The sequence below is a fragment of the Chaetodon trifascialis genome, chromosome 15 (assembly GCF_039877785.1).
Source record: "Chaetodon trifascialis isolate fChaTrf1 chromosome 15, fChaTrf1.hap1, whole genome shotgun sequence".
Lineage (NCBI taxonomy): Eukaryota > Metazoa > Chordata > Actinopteri > Chaetodontiformes > Chaetodontidae > Chaetodon > Chaetodon trifascialis.
In genome coordinates, this window is record NC_092070.1 from 22,933,722 (window position 1) to 22,953,174 (window position 19,453).

Consider the following 19,453-nt stretch of genomic DNA (forward strand, 5'->3'; position numbering starts at 1 on the left):
CTCCGGCCTCCTGAAGTCCTGCCTGTGGATGTTAAAACATGTGTCAGCTCACACACTCCCCCACACACACGCACACACACACGCACACACACACGCTTGCACAGTCACTGTTAAGCCTCATGCCCGTGTCAGGAGAAGCGCGTCCAGGTCAAGCGCTGCTCTTCATCGTGATGATGCCACCACGGAGTCAGATGCAGCCTGACATCAACACATGGCCATCAGCCAAGCAAACTGCCCCACACCAGTGTTTATGTTTGAGCCAGCCAACAGCAAGAAGTGCAGTGATAAATCCTGGTATATTGTTACTCCCTGCACACACACACACACACACACACACACACACACACACACACACACACACACACACACACACACACACACACACACGCGCGCACGCTCACGCACACACAGTGAGTGTGAGTGAGGTTTGCAGTAAATACAAGCAGACAAGAGTACGTAGGAATGTCTGTTTCCACAGGAGTAATGGAGATAATGATGTCACCCTGGAAGGAATTTCCTCACCTGATGACAGTTTTCTTGCTCGTAGCAAACGGAGGCTGATCTGCAGTCACGAAGACGGGCTCAGCTGAGCTCTGACACCCCCCACCCCCCCACACGTATCCGACAAAGGGGAACCTTCAAGAGAAGAAGAACACAAAGGACACTGAAAGCAGGTGCTTTTTATTTGAGACGAGCTTGCTGGTGGGTGTCAGTGGTAAAATGATTCAGTATTCCCTTTCTATGCTATAAATAGCAGCAGCACAACCTAAAAACGCTCCTGCAGAAGCATTTCAAATTTTACCTGGAATCACTGATTCTTCGGCCACACTGACATCATTTACACCCAGCTAAGGAGCAGCATCATCATTCATTTGGAGTCATGTTTCTCACTCTTCTTTAACTCATTTTTGGTCTCTACCAAGTGCTGCAGCAAACATTTGGCCCTGTAGCTGCTGAAATGCTTCACTGTGTTCACCAGCCAGTCGCTAACTGTCTCTGAAACTCACTATAAAGCTCTGTAAAGCCGACAGGAGCTGCAGAAGATTGTTACCTCCACCATGGAGGTATGTTTTCTCTCAGTTCATCTTTTAGTTTGTCTGCTCGTCAGCAGGGTTACGGGAAAACTACACGTCCAACCTTAATGAAACTTGGTGGAAAGGTGTAGCTTGGGCCAAGGAAGAACCCATTAAATGTTTGGGAGGATCTGAATCAAGGGGCGGATGCACAAATGATTTAGCAATGGCGGAATAAATGCCATTCATCTTAAAATCCAGTAGATGGCAGTGAAGTTCAATAGTGATAAAACATCGCTAAATGTAGAAATATAACTCTGTCTCACAATGTACAACCAAGGCGTGGCTGGAAATGTAAAAACACACCTTATCATGCAGCTCAAGCCTACTCATACTGATATCCAATTGTGAAATTGGACTATTGGCCTCTCAGCGCCTCTGTGAGCGGATCCCTAAACACTGAAGCACCTTATTATTTAAAACTTAACCTGCAGTGTAATAAGTGAAAGCTGTCAATAATAAGTTGGAAAATTAAATAAAACTGTATTTGTTGCTTCCAGGTGGAAACAGTGAAGTACGAAGAACACAAAACTTGACTTTTCTGAGTGAAGTGTGCAGTTGCCGTCCACCGTCTGTCAGTTTGTGTCTGCTGCTCCGCTGCTTCATTTCAGCACACCTTGACTGCTCTGAGTGACAGCTGGTCGGTGTGAGGAATGAACCGGCAGCTTTGCCTGAAACAATCCATCAAAGAGAAGTTCACCAGCGAAGAAAAAGCCCTCGTGACACCTCAAAACGCTCCGTGGGGAGAGGAGTCACACGGCCACAGGCAGTGGGAAAAAGTCCCTTTGTCATGAGTCACCCTTCATCTTGTTTTTAACAAACGGAAGAGAACATTTATGGGCGATGACAAACCGAGTCTGTGACCTGTGTGTTTGTTTCCTGCGCTGAAGTGTTCTGCCAGCTCGCTAACGGTGTACACTGTGTTTTGTCTTGGCTTTGATCCACCAAACCCTTAAAAGAAAAAGGTCATTATCAGTAAATCCTCTGCCAATGCTGTGACAGATCACACTCATCTTCATTTACAGAGTCTCTCAGGATGAAACTGGCCCTCGCTCATACCTCAATTAATACAAATGATGTAAACAACGCACGATAGGGGACGAATGATGTGAAATTCAAGAGCTCTCTGGATGTTTCATTTGGCAGCTTTACCTGTGGGCCATTTGATCTGCATCCAGGGCTCAATGTCTTCTTCTGTCATATTAGAGGAAGAGCTGAAGGGCAGAAAGTTGTTTTCACGCTCCGCTCGCTTTACAAGAGGACAGAAAGGGTGAGAGCAGTGCTGAGAGAACGGGACTTTTTCAATTTACATCTTGTACCAAACTTCTTCAGTCCTGACATGCTCTGTTAGCATCCTCCAATCACACAAAGCGGGCACCCCGCACCAAACTCCACTCTGAACTCTGCTCATTTACATTCATTAGCTCGAGCTCGTTTCAGGCTGTAGCTGCAATGCAGACGCACACCCATTAACAGGTGCTTGTTTGTCAGAACAATAATGAGTGGAAACAGCTCATTTGCATGCTAATAGCCTCATGATATTCAATTTGATGCCACTGAGCTTTCCAATACAAACTGCTTTCAGCTCTTGGTCTCGGCGACACGTGGACACCCACTTTCAGTGCAGGAGCGCTGACCCCTTTAAATTAAATGAAATCAAATTGACTACACACAATTTCTGATTGTTCATGAAGCCAAAACCGTGTAATTATTCTATGATATTATTGACATTGCTCGATCACCAGCGCTGCTCGTGGCAACAGTTATCATTCACGCCAAATTTTTCGGGTCCCTGCCTGCCTGATGCTTGATGTTATCTCGTCCTCCAGCAGAGGGGGCTGAAAGATCAGCAGCTCTGCGCCTGTCTTGAGGAGAAATATGCACGCTGGGGTGGCAGCATAATGGGAAAATGTCTTTATTCCCTCATCTCTCATGTGGTGACAGGCAGAACTTTAGGTTGCCATGGAGAGAGCTGCTGAAAAGGGGCCATAATTAACGGAGCCATAGGACTCGGTTCAATGACTCATTACGTTCGGAGGAGTTAATGAGGAAATCACACAGCTCCTCGAAGGCAAATGACTCCGTATGTGTACATATGATAAATGTCACATCATGAGGTGAATATTACTGTATGCCGCTGCAGTCGGTTCTGCAGGGTTAACGATGGGCATGTGATCTGCCCCTGTGCAGTCTAGTCGATAACCGGAGATGTACGTGTGTGTATATCTGTGTGTGCATGCTTGGGTGGGTGCATTAGTGTGTGTGTATTGAGTGAATGACTCACCTCCTTGTCAGGGAGAAACAAAACATATGAACACTTTCTCAGGCTGTCAAACAGACACACACACATCTACTCCCCAGCTCCTTGCTCCAGATGTACTCTGGCGTCTATCTCTCTGCCTCAAATCCTCTCTCGCTTTCTCTTCCCCCCCGCTCTCCATAAGCTCAGGCTGCCCTGGGGAGACTCCTGTCACAGCTAAGGGCCAACAGCGGGCCTGCTTGGGGGTTTACAGAGTGGCTAAGAACGCAGGAAAAGCCGCCCAACCACCTGTAGACCTGCCAAGAGCACTTAAGCGCAAACAGTCTCTCACAATTTGTCTCAAGGATGTCTGGAAAATCCCACTTGACTCTCTTGTTTAAACAACACCGAGGCCACCAGCCGGGGACGCTCCCCCTGGAAGTGCAGAGGCGAAGTAGAGGCCAGAATGCCAAAGGTGCAAGGAGGCCTAGAGAAGAGCTAGACTTCAGGCAGGCCAGGGGTACAGCCTCCGGGCCCCGGCTCGCAGGAGCCAGGCTCATCGGCACCAAGCAACGGGGTCAACCAAGGAAAGAGGAAAGACCGCCTCTCTTGGCCTCCGCCTGTATAAGCATTCTTTTCATTTTAAACTGCCCAAAAATAATGAGCAATCAAGAAAATGGTTATTCTCGCATTTCAATTAGCCTAATTAAAGAGAGGGCAGCGGGCTACTCAGAAGAATGGCAAGCACTACAGTACAGTGTGTATTTGTAGGTGTGTGTGTGTGTGTGTGTGTGAGTGAGAGACTCTCCAAGGGGTTCAGCTGGAACACTGCATCAGCAGTCAGAATGAGAAATTAACCATTTGCTTTCTTCTCCACAGCCTGAAGCAGACACACAATCTGGTCAGCGAACAAGCTGCCAGAGAAGCTTCAGAGTCACACGGCGTCTGCATGAATCCACCGGATCATCAATCATTCACATCTCTGACTCTGAGCCCCGAACGCCTCAGCTTCTCACTGTGTGTAATAATAATAATAATCGCTCGATGTGTGCTCAGCGAGGCAGGCGTGGTGTGTTTGTGCGTTTCTTCATCGCGCAGACGTGACGGAGATGATGGCAGTGAAAGAGTTAAGCAGAAGTTCAGCATCCAGTCTGACAGTGGGAGCCAGATGGTCATGTAGAGCACTTACAGTGACATGGGCCTACACAGCTCCCCCTGCTGGAGCGCGCGCACACACACACACACACACACACACACACACACACACACACACACACACACACACACACACACACACACACACACACACACACACACACACACCCATCAGTATCCACACATCACTCATTTGCATGCAAACACACACACACGAACATCTCCAGCAGATTACAGTGCCTGCGATTCCCAGGTCACCCCCCCCCACTTCCTCGCTCCTCCTCTTTTCATTTCCCTCGGTCTCAGTCTGATGGCCAGAGTTAATTGGCTGCTGTCTAATTGCTGCTCATTAGCTTGAGTAACCAAACATGTGAGGCGTAACAAACAAAACCTTCCTCCGGCTCTCGCTCGGCTCTTCGCTGTGTTTTTGCAATTCCCACTCACCCGCTCCTCGGTGGCTTCCTGAGCGTTATCTGCCTTTGTTTGTCACTCCATCGCCTCGCTTACCCTGAACTGGGAGACGTCAGACAGACGGAGATGAGCGAGTTCAACGCCAAAGCAAATAAGCACAAATCTGAACATTAAAACATCTTGGAACTCAGCGAGCATTCCTTCTTTATGCTGCTTTGTATGGCCGTATTAATGTCAGAGCGTTTGCTGTTTAATCTCCTGCCTCTACTCACACAACGTGCACACGAGCTCGTACCCCCCCCCACACACACAAGAACAGGCATACGTTTTTGTCTTTTTTTCATTTACACACATCCTAGAAATCCTCATAATGCATGCAAACACCCACCCACATGTGCAGACACACACATTGGAAAGGCCAGCCTCCTCGCCCACACCCGTTGGCATTTGGCAGGTTCTCTATATTTGGGTAGCGCCCCTCCCATGAGCCCAGCCTTCTCAGCTCCCCTCCCTATTTAATCTATCTCAGAAAAACCTCAGGGGTTTAATTCCTCTCTCAAGGCAAAGTGCTTTGCTGGCATGGCAGCCAAATCCATACAGAAGGAGTGCATCAAGCTTTAAAGTGGACATCTCAACAGCAGAGCAGTTTAGTCAGAGTGACGTGAAATATAGAGCGTAGTGTGTCACTGTAGAACCAGAGAGAAAGGACAAAAATTGGTCTGGGGCTGCTGCTGTCCTCGGGGCATTTGCAGGACTGTGGTGAGAAACAGTGGAATTACACAGCACACATGCACAGACGCACAAACACACACCCACTCGCAAACCTTGTGATATGCCAAAAAAATTATTTACTACTCAAGAGCAGGCCCTAAATGATTAGATTAGTCTCCTGGCTCAGTGGCTCCTGTAGCACCGAGAGACAGGATGGGATGAGACATCACTAACAGCAGAGACACAGAAAAAGAAGTGACGGAACAGTAAATATGATCAGGAAGAAAAAAAGGAGGAAGGACTGAAGGAAAGAAGTGTACGTCTCAAAATAGCAGTAAAATCAACTCCACCAACCCCCCACATGGTGAGTCAGACCCTTTCTCCCACCATACAAACTGCCGTTCACAGCCCCCAAATATCCATACTGTGACAAAAATACACCCGGAGCAGTCGGATTAAGAGGCTTCCAGCGAGCTCTCATTGGTCTGAGAGGTCGTTACACTAATCAGCAATCCAAGTAAGGACAGGAGCGTCTTTTGGAGAATTTAGCAGTTAGTTTGAGAAACGGTACACTGAGACAGAAGAAGAAGAAGCTCACGCACGCAGCTGCAGCTGGAGTCGATGTTTTAGAGTAAAAATGCATCAAACCAGCACATTTCACAGGGAAATATTGTCCTTTTTACTCCACTGCATTAACTTTACACCTTCAGTTACTCTGCTGCTTTGGATTATTAATACGAAATATAATTAAAACATAAATTACGAGGTATTTTCATGGATTAGCCTATCCAATACAACCTAGTTAGAACTGACTCCACCTTTACCAGCTGTAATATTAAAGTGATGCTTACACATTAAAGTGTCACTAATTATAATCCAATAATATAATGTTCGTTATTCTGAAATGGACCGATCTGCATAATGAGTACTTTTACTTTTAGTACTGCAGTACTGTCTATTCTGAATATTTGAATTCAGGATTTTCCCTGTAACGCAGTACTTCTACAAGGTGGTATTGCTACTTTTCCTAAAGTACTTCTTCCACCACTGCTTTCAGCTCACTGTGTCCAGCCTTTGCTAATCTGGTTCACTCTCACAGTGATGCTTTCAGCCACAGCAGGAAGTTGTTGTCAGAGAAAAAGCTCTAAAAACCTACTTTACTACTTCTACCTCCAGACACACACACACAGGTAGAGGCCGGCCGGTGGAAGTAGTGGAGTGTCTAGCAGCTACAGAGGGAGCTCATCAGAATAAAAACAACATTTCCTCCGTCACTTGGACGAAATAACCACCGCTGACACAGGAAAGAGACACAGGAAACCACTGGTCAGCGTTTGTTATTTTAGGAAAGTAGATGCCTTAATTTAACCAAACTGCGACTGTGCACAAATGTCTCCCAGCAAGCTTTATTTTGAAAGTCTAACCAGATGTTGTGCTTTTAATGTTATTACCGCTAACACCACAGTGGAATGATAAAGACACTGGACGTGATGCAGGCATGAAAGACACTTCCAAGTGAAACAAATTAGTGTTAAAGTCACGCTGAGCATCCTGATAGAATTAGAAAATTAATCTGCATGTACACGAATCCTACAGGTTAAATTTCATGACATTTCACAAATTGCCGTGGAGTCTGGTGATGAACTGCTGTGGGTCACTGATTACATAAAAAGAAATGCTTTAGCCACTTTGAGGAAAACTGCTGAAATAAATGGAAATCATGAACCAAAACAAAGATAAAATTGTGAGTTTATGTTGAAGCTTTCAGCTGTGTTCAGATCATGTTTGAGGCGGCGCCAACAGTTTCAGTCAATGCTGCCTCACCAAATGTTCTCGTTGGAACTTGGACAAAACTCAACAATGCAAGCCTGTCCATACACTCATCACACAGAGCACCCAGGGCTGAAGAATCACAGATTTTAACATTTCACAGAAAGACCCAGACCCAGCCATGCCAGGAAGCAGCTGGATGCCAAAGCTCAGAGGACGTTTCCCCACAGAGCAGCTTCTTCAAGCCTCAGCCACTATCTCCTGCCACTGGGGTTCACCAGAGGACTTTGACGTTCCTGATCTTAACACATAGTGCATACGGGGCCTGTCCACACTGCTCCAGGCTAAAGGGGGGGTGGTTGGAAAAACCCCCAAAGAGCCTGGCCGAGATACTGGACTGACCTCGCTGAATTCGCTGGAGGGCTTCTCTGCCAGATGCTGGCTGGTGAGAGAAGCTGCTGAGTTCTCCTCCACCGAAGGCATCCGATTAAAGGAAAGGCAGAAAAATGAATAAATTAGGTAAAAAGAGCAAATGGAATTCTCTGATGAGAAATTAAAGTGGGTGATGGCAGTGGCTGATGGGTGAGGGGGAGTCACGATGAAGACAATGAAGAGAAAGAAAGAGAGAGAGAGAGAGGGAGAGGGAGAGAGAGAGGAAGAGGGAGAGGTGGGCGATTGGTCCTGTGAGGGAGTTGTCATGGTAACAAGTGATCATGATGAGGTTGAGAATGATCAGAGACGACTTTTGGAAGAAAAGTGCGAATACATACAGATGATGCTTAATCTCGTCAGACATGATACGCCGATACAGGACGGCGTGACGGAGGGGCCGGCACCACGTGGTGGAGATCGGTCCAAAAGTTTGCTTTTACCGTCAAATTCCAAACTTCTGATTTCATAAACAGCCGTTTAATTTCCATGGCATGAAGCTGAAACAAGCCAACTCTCAAGAGAAATACGGTTTCATTACATAATCTAAGACGGTTTTATAATTAAGTGCGTTGTTTGTGCTGCGCTTTACTGCGAAATGATATGGCTGCATATCCAATTAGAAGGTATTACATTAGCAAACACATTGTGTCTCATACAGAGTGCATGCAGCGTCTGCAGTGCGAGCTGAATCCTGAACCCTGGTCTTCACGATCCCGCTTCACCTCTCACTTTTCCAAACCTTTTGGTGCCTAAACTGAAGCACACGCTGGACTCAGGATGAAGCTCAGCGGCGTCAAAGCGCTTCAACCATGTTTTGTTAATTGCTCACATCTTTTAAATCATCATCTGAATGTAATGAGATGATACGTTTGTGTCCCATGTTGAATGCTTCCAAGATGTCAGCAATAACTTTGGCAAGCTGAGTGTTTTCCCTAAAAACATGCAGGCGCGCTGAACCTTTGCGTGGTTTTAACTCTTGGTCGGACAGCACACCGTCCTGTCGTTTTGCCACAGGACTCAGTCTGACAGAGGCTGAATTCCACCAATGTTGTCGGTGTTGCTGAGAAAGTAAAACTTAGTGAGCTATGGGCGACTTTGAATGTCTGTCCCCTTCAGCAAGACAAGACAGAGCAGACGCACAAAGACACTACTTTTTAAGCGATGCCTGTGTCTGTCTCCTCTGTCTTGCGTTGCCAAAAGGGACAAACCATCTCTTCTTCTGGTTAGAGATGCAGTCTTGAATTTGGGAACATGGCTGAATCATATAGGTGAAAAGTAGCCAAAAAAGTCTGGAAATTTACCCAATTAAGAAAGGAAGTGGATGAACAGATTGTCTTAACAGGTGATTCGTCTCCTCTCAATAATGCAAAGTCAGAGAAGATGAGAAAACTGGTTTTCTGGCTCTGTGATGGAAGCCTATGAGCAGGTCTCAACGTACAGGAGGCAACCAGAAAAAAAATCCTGACTTGTGTTTGGTTGATTTTGGTGGTAGTTGCTCAAAACCTTGAAGAACTGATGAGGTATATCCACAGAACGGATAAAACACTGAGTGTAGTCTCTGGGACGTCGTCCACAGGTGTGAAGCTCAGTAACTCTGTCCGTCGCCATCTTGGCAGTTCCTGACGCCGCCAAACTCCCAGCTAATCAAATGGGCAGGGAGGTTTAGCGTGGGTGGAGCTGAGGTGAGCCAAATGAGGCTTGGATGAAACGTAGCAGCTAGCGGTCACTCAAAAGGCCGTGCCCACAATCATGCATAACTTTAAGCCTTAATATATGTAAACGAGTAAGTTATGTATGTATGTTAATATGGGGGTCTATGGGGACTTGGTTTTAGAGCCAGCCTCAAGTGGCCACTTGAGGAACTGCAGTTTATCACTTCTTCTTATTGGCTTCATCTTTTATCCCCAGAGGTTGCTGCTCGAGCTCAGATAATAAAAATCTCTTAGTTTTCAGGGCCCGAATTCATCTTGGCTGTAATTATCTCAAATGATACAATGGGTGGTAATGGATCCCTGTGCAGAATCTATTATCTCTATTATATGTCAATCAGTATTTTTAGCCTTTAATTGCTTAGCAGAGGTGGTGGAAGAGAGTAGAAAGAAGGCTCGAGCTGATCAAAGGAGCAAGGATGGAGGAGGAGGAGGAACAGAACCAGATCACGACACCATCGGTGACTCGGAGCTCATGAAAAGATGCTCTTAGAGGTCAATGTGATGCGTTTTTAGGCACTAATTATGGAGGAAACACTAGCTTCATACATTTCTAACAAATTTCATGGCTTTGCTCTTCGTGATATTCCTAAAAACATTACGTTCAAATCTGCACTCGGACACATTTCGCCTTATCGAGTTGACACCGAGGGTCTTAGTCACTATCAGTCTCCCTCCGTGGGCTCGTCCCCCCTCCAGCGTCTCTCGGTCTACTTTCATTAATATGTCCACACATGTGTGATATTCACTGCTTCATAGCATGCGTGTGTGAAAGCAAGTGCCCAAGTGTGTTTTGCGTGCACTAGCAGGAGTGAATAATTTGCCCCATATATAAGAGATATTGTCACGCAGGCGCCTGTTTTACAGGAAACGAGGTCTGGGGTCTGACAGTCGCTGCTGCTTTTAGTTATCTCTCCTCTCGAGTCCATTTGTTTCCTCCTCTCCTCTTCCTCTCCTCTGGATCTGGACTCCCTCTCTATGTGTCCCTGTCCTCTTCTGTTGTGTGTCTCAGCCTCTCTCTGTGCTCTGCTGTGACAGTTAACAGAGGTCACTGTTTACTCTCATTTATCAGTCAATCATCGACCGCTGCAGGGTTCCAAACACAGCTATTTCTCCACCCCCCGTCCTCCTTTCACCGCCACTGTTTCCAGAACGCCGACGAAGACGACGACATGTAATTATGAGGGAGTTAATTCATTAAACTACACAGGATGTTTTTTTCAATTTCATATAATTTCCTCGATATCAAGTCCAATCCGGCTTAATTTCTCAAGTATGTGATGACTGACGAGATATTATTATGTTTGTCAGTGTGACAAATTATTAGTCATGGAGCTGGCAAAGCATTATTATGTGGTCAGTGAAATAAATCCTGACACAAAGGGACTCTTGAAATATTGTTTTGTCCATTTGGGAAACTGTTAGACATGAGGAGTGAGAAGATTTCATTATTTTGTCGATATGGTCAAATCTTGCTCGGCAGGGGTGTCGGTGAATCCTCCCTCGGTGTGATCATTGTTAGACGTGGACTCCAAACTTTCCTCTGAGTCTCCGTCTTGATCTCTGCTCGCCATTATCATAATAAAAAGCACAAGATCAAATTTGGATCCACTTAAGCAAAGGTAATTCAGGCTCCCCTCCACCTTCATCGGCCAAACCCATCTGATGCTGCAATTAGCATTTTTATGAATAAATAACAGCTTCATCAGAGCTTTTCTCTAAAAGTTGTGCATTTGTAATATTTCTGAGCCAAGTGCATGTCGAACATCCACAACAAAGCTCACGATGAGGCCTGGATGTTCTCTGTGGCCCATTAGGTGTTGTTTGGGCTCAGTCTGGGAGGATGATTAATTCATCAGTGTCTTTAAATATGGAGGTGCCTGCCTCCGTCTTGACAACAGAACTCCGAGGAGGAGGACTTTCTTTCTGACTGAAAACGATTAATGTGCAAACTTCCTGTTTCACCGCACGTCCCAACAATATCTACAGTGACCAGAAGAGATGAAGGAACGCTGTCCACGACTGGCGATCCGTTCCAAACTCCGCCATACGTCGCGCAGGGAGCAAGAAAAGCACACAGTGTTCGCCATGTTAATTTATAATGGCAGCAGGCCCGTATGCAGTGAACATCTTGAGGGGCAGAGGGATGACTTGTCTTACATAACTGCTAAAGTTGGCACCGTCTCAGCAGCAGGCAGAGCGCAAACCCCAACGCAGCGCTCACACATGTCTTCAATCACACATCAGCCCGAAGGAGAGCGCTCCCGCTACGCCACGGACCATCTTCTAATTATTCTCTCTGAGGGATGGGACGAGGCTTTTGTTGATGAATGTGATTTGATATGGAATTGCACATCTGGAAATCAAAACTACGCAGCCATAACGATCTCTCATTGCTGTACAAATTCATTTAGAATTGAATTACAGATTTCTTCATTTCGCTGGGTCGACTCCCCTCTGGGAATAAGCCGAGGAGCCCCGAAACGGCGCCCTGCGGAACACAATTTTAAAAACAACCACTTTGATACAATGTCTGAACCTATTCCCAACCGACCGTGGAGGGTCCTCATTATCCTGCCGGTGATGCAACCATAAAACAGAGACACATTTTTATGTCCCCCTCTCTCCATATATGAGGCCTGCAGGAATATCGTAATCTAATCATGACTCCAATAAGACTGTCTCATTCTAACTAGATCGTGGCCTCTGTGTACCTCAGCTGCTCTTCTTGTCAAGGTTTACACACACACACACACACACACACACACACACACACACACACACACACACACACACACACACACACACACACACACACACACACACACACACACACACACACACACACACACACACACACACAGAGGCTAAGAGCTGTGTCCTTTTTTGGCTCAGAGCCGAACAACATCGGTCCTCCATCCCCTCTCTGCTCTCCGCCGCTTGACATCCAAGCAACACTTCCTTCTCACACTCCCCCATCCCTACCTGCACCTCCTCCACCTCCCTCTCCTCTCATCCCAAAAAAGGAGTAACATTTGATGTCCCCCCCAGCACCACCACCTCTCCAGGGGCATCGGCAGGAGTATTATTATCTAATCATAGCTCTAATAAGACCAAACAAGATCCTGGGCCCTTCTAACTCACCCATGTACCCTCCAGGCTGAGAGTGGCCATTACCCTCCACCCACCCCCACCCACCCCTTTCTCATGGGTTCCACACACACACACACACACACACACACACACACACACACACACACACACACACACACACACACACACACACACAGCACCTCTCCCTCTCTGGCATCTCTACACGCCCCACATACATCAGTATGTCTTTAGCAGCGGTCGGGCTGTACAGGCAGAGCAGAGACACAGTATTAGTATTCAGAGCACAGGGAGGAAAAAATGAGAGGGAGCGAGCGAGCGAGCCAGCGAGAGAGAGAGTGAGAGGGAGGGGATAGTGAAAGAGAGAGGAGGAAAAAACACAAGGAGGGGGGAAAATATAAGAGAGGAATACAGGAAACGGGAGGGAAAAGAGGGGAGGGCAGAGATATCATATTGTTCATTTCTCCCTCTCAGTCTGCCATCCCGGTTGCGGGGCTTATTGCTCGGTGCGTCTTGGAGAGACGAGAGAGGAAGAGACAGAGAGAGAGAGAGAGAGGAGGGGGAGGACAGAGCGAGAGAGGGGCGGAATGCCCCTTTACAAGCGTCGCATCTGACTAAAACAGCGGAGAGGCTCGTAAATCGGAAATTGGAGCGAGAGGGAGACACTGGTTTCTGCAACGCCAAGGTAGGAAGATATTCCCTTTGTTGCTCGTGCAGCCAGCAGGCATTCGGCTCTGTGGTATCTGCGAGGTGTGTGTTATTCGCATCATATCGCCTTTGATCCTGCATCCCGCACCGGGCTCTGCTGAATATGCCCTAAATCTAGCAGCATGTGTCTGTTTTCCATTAATATTTCATGTATATTATTCGTGCATCACCCCGGCTCGTCCATATTGCATTCCGCCAGCGGAAGGTCCATGTTCCGAGCACATATAGTGGGATGCATGTTGTGTGGAGGCAGTCTGCACGCTATGTAGGATGTACTATCCTATACAGCAGATAACAGGCTCCTCTCTGTGTTACAAGTGTATCAATGGCAGCTCGCCACACCGCTGATCACAATTGAACTTTTTTTATTTTTTTCCACGCAAACGCTATTAGCCGTAAGACGAACAGACAGCGGGGCGCGCGCACGAGCACGCAGAAATCACACAGAAGACAGGTTGACGTGCGTAAGACGTGCGTAATTCCCCCCTCCACCCACACCCCCTCTACCCCACCCACTACCCCCACCCCAGTCCCCTCTGTACCATCAAAGGCACAGTTGCTCCGCTTCTTCCCACCAGAGCACCATATTTATGCAAATGGTCAAAAAAATAAGCAACCACTGAGACACACTGACTCACCGGCTCTGACACAGAGGCAGGTGAAAAATGAAGTGAGGGCGGCCGTTGTCTCTGTGTGTGTGTGTGTGTGTGTGTGTGTGTGTGTGTGTGTGTGTGTGTGTGTGTGTGTGATTACACTCCCTGTCTGTAAATAGGTCCCACTCTGCAGCTCCACTGGCTGCGCAAGAGACAGGAAGAGCAGCACCAATATCCCAGGGTTCCTGGCCGGCCACTTGCTCTCCATTTCCTGTCCCATGTTATAGATAATTTAGACACTTGCAGCTTCAACAGGCCCAGAGTGGTGGAAAGCTGCGAGAGCCCGAACAGCAACCTTTGATATGTGTGAATGTGGGCTAGAAATAGGTGGAGATAAAAGGAGACAGTGTCTGCCCGGATGTGAACCGCTGTTTGATTCCATGTTTATAGAGATATATGGTCTTAAGCAGATATTAAGGCCCAATCTCTCCCACCTCATGTTATTTATTTGCTGAAAGGGTGTCCAGGAGCTATTATAGGACAGGCTAAATTGGAACAACCTCGAGGCTGAGGCTCAGCAAAGCTATTACCTCTAGTCAATAGACATTAATATCCCCACGTTCAATCTTGGCCTCATACGGTGCTGCCTCTGTCCCGGCGAGCCACAGTGCCGCTCCTCTGGAGTAACCAAAAAGATGTGTTGTAGTAGCCCTATCTGTTTACCCCTGTGCATCAATCTGTCACGGCCGAACGAGCAGAGAGGAGCGATGATAGCATTGTCTCAGGCAGACATCTGTGGCTGGCTGTGGCCTCAAAAGGAAGTGATGCAAAACAAAAAGGAGGCGATGCCAGCTCCGGTGGAGAGAGGTCACGACCTCTATGAATCAGGGGTAGTCCTGACGAATGGCAGATGATCTAAGGGTACATAAGTACATCGATTTGAGATGGTACACAACACGATACAGCCCAGCAGGGTACAGCAGAGCAGACAGCATCAAAGTCTGGAACAGAGCGGAGCAGGTCACAGGGCCAAGTCGCCGGTCTGTGGAGCTCAGCCAGGCGGGTTTCAAAGGAAATGCTCGCCACGCAAGCGCCTCCATCACGGCGCAGACGCGGGAAGTGTGAAACTCGCTTAGACACTTAAGCAAATTTACCGACTTTAAACAATAAACAACAACAAAAGCATTCAGGGCAAGGATGAGAGGTTCAATTAAAGATGACTTCCAGGTACAGAGGCAAACAAAAGAAAGAGCGTGGCAGCGGATAAAAGCAGGTTCAGTGAGATCTGAGTGAAACATCCTATTAGGTATATCCAATGGATTAGTCTCCTTTGTCTACAGACGCATTATGTTATCACACAAAAAGGGTCTGACTGCTCTCACTTCAATTTCACAATTATGAATGCGTTCAGTTTCTCCTCATAAAAATAGTTAAACAGTAATTCCTATTAGCTGGAGCTTAATGCAGAGAGGACGTGAAAGAGGGAAGGCTGAAAGAGACTTCTATGAAAAGTGAATGAGGATATGATCTTAAACCTGCCTGATTGTTAGACGAGCTCTAAATTTAAACTCAGACGAACCTCAAGGTAATACTACTACTGTTATATATATATATATATATATATATATATATATAAAAATATATTGATCCCGCTGCCTCTGAACTGGAAAAGCTAAAATTGCAGCAGCCTCATGTTTGACGTATTTCATTCGGTGCAAAGACAAATATATAATTTGACTAGAAAATGAAATGCCAAATGATGAGATGCGGCTGCAATAGATCACAGGTTTGTGGTAAGCATCTGAGCGTCTTCTACGTTTCATTCAGCAGACAGCAGTGTTTCAAATGCCTTATCACTGTAATTCCCAAACCCAGCTGAGGTGTGTGATTCATCCCTCAGAGACAGATTTCACACACAGATTTCAGTCGCACTCTCTAACACGATCCTTGTTACTGAAAAACCTGCCCCCCGGGTTTTATCAAATTCACATTCGCCCCGCTCGAGGATTTCTGTTTGTTTGTCGCTGTTTTTGGTGGAATTTCTGAGCAACGGAGAAAACCACTGGAATTCTTGTATCTGGGGTGCTGAGCCAAAAATATAAGAAATCCAATACAACTGCTCAAAAAAGAGTGAGGGAGCGCATTCGATATTAGATAAATATTTATGCCCCAGCAATAAGACATGGGAGCGCTGTGTCCGGTTGTTTTTCCCCTCACATTTCGTGCATCCTCACTCTAATTCGTATTGGATTTGTTTTTCCTCGCAGCTCTCCGTGCACCTGAGGGCGGCTCCGAATCTGTCCTTTCTGTGCAAATGCAAGAATGATCCCTTCATTATGAGGGGATCCAAACATAAACACCTCTTCTGCTTCATCGCCTATAAGCTAGATTGAGGATGTAACTGCTGGACTGAGCCGGTAAAAATGAGACGTTTAGCTGAAGCTCTTATCCGGAGTGATTAGCAGGAGGGGCCAGCCGGGGGCTCGCTGTCCCGGTCAAGGACGACCGTAGAGGGTCGAGCGCGCAGCTTCTCCCTCACTGATAGACCCTTGAATCCGGGTTTAGCCTGTTGACTGCTGGGCGCCTGGGCTCTCCCCCTAGATTTAGCTCATGATCTGATTGGCCTGCTTCGCCCACGGTTAGCCGCTGACCTCCTCCAGTTCCACTCTTCTTTCTGGCACGTGATTGGACAGAACCTCCGTATCCTCGCTCCATCGTGTAATTAGACTGTGACCTTGCGTGCCGTCCTGTCTCCTCCACCCCATCGGACAGTGACCTTACTGGTCGGCCGGTCTGTGCTGTGGTGTGTTCGTTCCTGGGAGTATTGATCCCAGGCAGAGCAGCAGTCAATGGAGCGTCTGTGGGAGGTTTAGTGTTGCTCTGCTCACTACAGTAAGAACGTGTGTTTCTGGTCATGGCGCTATCAGGGTGGAATGATTCGTCAACATGTTTCTGAAGGCATATTTATCTGTGAATATTGCATCCCCAAACCCTTGATTACCATTGTTGCTGTGTCACCCTCGCCGCCAGCTTCCTATGTTTTTTTTGCCCTTCTCTGCTCCAGTTTCTTCCTCCCTCTTTATCTGTCTCGCCACCAATTTAATGTCAGCATCTCTTTTATCCCTCTCTCTCTCGTCTCCCGCTTCCTCTGTCTCTTGCCACACAATCGTTCTTTCTGTCTGTCTGCCTCTTCCATTTCTTCTTCGCCTCTCCCTCCCTCATGATGCTCTCACTGGCATTTGAGGCGGCCAGTTTTGTGCCAGACAGCCATTCCTCAGATTGAGATATCCTGGGTTTTAAAGTCACTCAGACAGATTTACTATCTTAATGGGAGAGAGTGGTGGGGGGGCAAGAGGAGGGCCGGTGTAGTGATGTTGGGCTTGGATGGCGTTTTGATTCGCTAATTTCGGATTCCTTTCGACAATAGGCTGAGCTGAGATGGACAGATAAAGAGACTCTGTGCATTATCTGAGTTTTCCTTTGACCGGCAGACTATCCTAATGTGACAATCAGCTTCTCAAAGGAGACAGAGACAGAGGGCGAACGAGAGGGGAGAAATGTGTTCCTGTCTTCAGGAGGAGACGGAGAAAACTCGAAAGGGAGTGGACGCATTTCTTGTTTCGGATCTTGTTTGGAGTGAAATATGTCTTTGCCTAATGCGGTGATTGATTGACGGTTGGGAGACAGATGGACACATAAGGAGCACTTTGCTAGGGAGGTGCCACTCAATACACGAAGAGCGACACTGACATTCTACAGAACAACATACATCAAATGATCAATAGTCCGTCCTCTGTCCAACGAAGCACCTCGCTTGAGCAATAGGCCGCCGCCTCACAAGGGCAAAGCTGAGCCGACCCCTCACCGTGAACACCGCTTTGCTGGTGATTTATTTTCCGACCACAACGCGGCTTCTACGAGATTTTTAGCGAAACAATTCAATACCGGGGCCTTTGCGATGGATCTGTATTATTAGACACAACTTTGCATACATTCTCCTCAGTCTGAGTCCCTGGAGAGTCGCAGACTGTGAGAAACTGGAGTTTGGGCATTGACCTGCTTTTATTTAGACAGAATGAGTTCAAAAATAAAGACCGTATGCTGAGGAAGTCTAGTTTCTCTTGGATGAAAGGACAAGGAGCATGCACATAAGGCAGTCAGACTTAATACATCTAATTATACCTCCATCTGATGTTTGAGGAGGTTTTGTAGTCCTCCAAACCTCGCTCACTCGCTCGCTGTTCTTCTCGTTGCCTTACACGTTGATTCTCATTGTTTTTCAGGTCATGTTGGAGAGCTTCAAAAGAGTCTCCACAAATCTGACAGCGACTTCCAATCCATGCCGACGCGTCGGAGAGACCGCGGACGTTTACTGCCCGAGCTAAATGACTGAGAGCTCAACTCTGTTCCAGCTTACAGTGAAGACAAAAAGCCACTTGTCTGCGGGCTCCCGTTTCTGCTCTTGGAAACATTAGGAAAATAACAAGCTAAAGGTTATGCATGCACTGCAGGCATAATTCTGCATTCTCAGCCAAATCTATTTGTAAAGAAAATTTTACATGTAGAGTGTCTCCGCTCTGGCTTGCAAATTCAACATGGCCGAGAACACAGAGAGTCAAGCTCAATAAAGGTAAAACACACAAAGCACGACTTTATGACATTATTAAAGCTAATGAAATGCTTTAATTTGGGCTTTTTTCTTCAGAACAATGGAGCTATACAGCAAACTGTGGAGCTAGGTCTGCGATAGCCAGCTTCAACAGATTGAATATGTTGAATAATTGGCAAAATGTAACCTGTCATTACAAATAATAGAGAAGCAAGTCTTCATTCATTTCACTCTCACATTGTTTGCATATTTGTGTTTTAGGGACTCAAAACAGGAGAGCTCATAATTATCTAAATTACTCTGTAATTGCTGTAAGGACTGTTTTGCCTTGGGATATCTCATCAAGTTTCAGGTTGATTGACACATTGGTCAGTTTTAGACACCAAAATCCTCACCAGGAGATCTTTGACAGCAGGGCCTGTAATTTAACATGCACCCTGTTGAGTGAGCGCTGACGCAGCTGGCATTATTCAGAGTAAGACCAGGAACATGTAAGTAAAAGAAACTGAAACATACGTATTTACTTTACGGCATTTATACACTTTCTAAAACTTAACTCCAGTTTTGTTTAGCTTTACAAAGGTGCCCATGGTTTACCTCTTCCCAAATAAGCAGGCAAATTTCAAATGTACTGCCTTGTAATTCAAAACTAGGTTCATTTTATTGTATGTTTAAACTTGCACCAATTAGCCTTTAGCTGCTTTTTAATTTAATTCACTTCAATTCAAAATATTTAATTCGTACTTCAAGGCACAAAGACCGGATCAGCAGCACCACAAACTAGATAAGTATGGGTCAACCTCTGAGGTAAATTTTTGTCCTGCTGCACTTCAGACCAACTTCTCTGACTTCTTCTATGGTGCCAGTTGCCGGGTTTCACTCTTCATAGTGTATGCTAAAGTGTTATTATATAGCACCGGAGCCAATAATGT

The 19,453-nt window shown here is 46.5% G+C and overlaps 1 protein-coding gene across 1 annotated transcript in view; it reads left to right on the forward strand.

Annotated features, from left to right (window-relative positions):
- The first annotated feature begins 12,867 nt into the window (after nt 1-12,867).
- syt3 (synaptotagmin III) overlaps nt 12,868-19,453 on the forward strand; it is a 30,474-nt gene continuing 23,888 nt past the window's right edge. The window contains exons 1-2 of the mRNA XM_070980617.1: nt 12,868-13,296; nt 18,196-18,542. The gene's annotated coding sequence lies outside the window, so the exon portion shown is untranslated. The remainder of the gene's footprint in view (nt 13,297-18,195; nt 18,543-19,453) is intronic.